Here is a 1076-nt window from a genome sequence, read left to right on the forward strand (position 1 = left end):
AGAAAGTTAGGCTGAGCAAGCCACAAGGAGCAAGCTACTAAGCAGCAACAATCCATGACCTCTGCATTAATTTCTTCCTCCAGGTTCCTGTTCTGCTTGAGTTTCCTGCTTGTACTGCTTTTGATGAAGATGATGATGATGGTGGTAATGGTGATGGTGATGATGATGATGATGATGATGATGATGATGATGATGATGATGATAATAATGATGGAGATGAACCGTTATGTAGAACTGTGAGTCAGATAAACCATTCCCTTTCCAATTGCTTTTTGGACACAGTATTTCATCATAACAACAGGAACCCTAAGTCATGTGGACACATGTGCACTACAGTGCACAGAAGGTAGTCACAGGACAACTTGTGGTTATAGGTTCTCTCCTTCCATCATGTGGGTTCTGGCTATTAACCTAGGGTCATGAGGGCTAGTAGCAGCAACTTAAACTGCTGAACCATCTCACTGGACCACAAAAAGTACTTTTTAAAAAGGTTTACTGATGTGTATATGTGTGTCTCTGTGCTTGTATGTGCACGTGAGTGTAAGTGCCCACTGAGGCTGGCAGAAGACGATAGATCCCCTGGGGCTGGAATTACAGTCAGTTGCAAGCCTTCTGATGTGGGGGTTAGGAACTGAACTCAGTTCCTGTGTAAGAGCAGGGCACTCTCTTAACAGCTAAGCATTCTCTCCAGGCCTCTACTCAGGCATACTTTTAAAAATTGAATGCATGCGTGCTATGTGCATGTGAGTGGTGGAGCCCATTGAGGACACAAACGTCGGATCTCCAGAGCGGTAGTTACAGGTGGCGTGAGCCACTGGGGTGGGTGCTGGGAAGCAAACATTGGGAAAGCAGACATGTTCTTAACCCCACATTCATCTCTCCAGACCTTCAAAGAGATTTTTAAGGGAAATAGCAATTCAGGAAAACAATACAACAGCATTATTTTTTTCTTACTTCATAATTTTATGAGCCTAAAAAGCAAAACCTTAAAAAGTATGTTGCTTTGCTGTGTGGGGGTTCACGCCTATGCTCCCAGAGCTAAGAAACAGAAATGTGTATGTGTATGTGTGTGTGTG

General features: G+C 43.6%; 1 protein-coding gene across 16 annotated transcripts in view; it reads right to left on the reverse strand.

Annotated features, from left to right (window-relative positions):
* Plch1 (phospholipase C eta 1) overlaps window positions 1-1076 on the reverse strand; it is a 216213-nt gene that overhangs the window by 73049 nt on the left and 142088 nt on the right. The window lies entirely within an intron of this gene.

This window comes from Mastomys coucha, unplaced genomic scaffold, assembly GCF_008632895.1.
Source record: "Mastomys coucha isolate ucsf_1 unplaced genomic scaffold, UCSF_Mcou_1 pScaffold16, whole genome shotgun sequence".
NCBI lineage: Eukaryota > Metazoa > Chordata > Mammalia > Rodentia > Muridae > Mastomys > Mastomys coucha.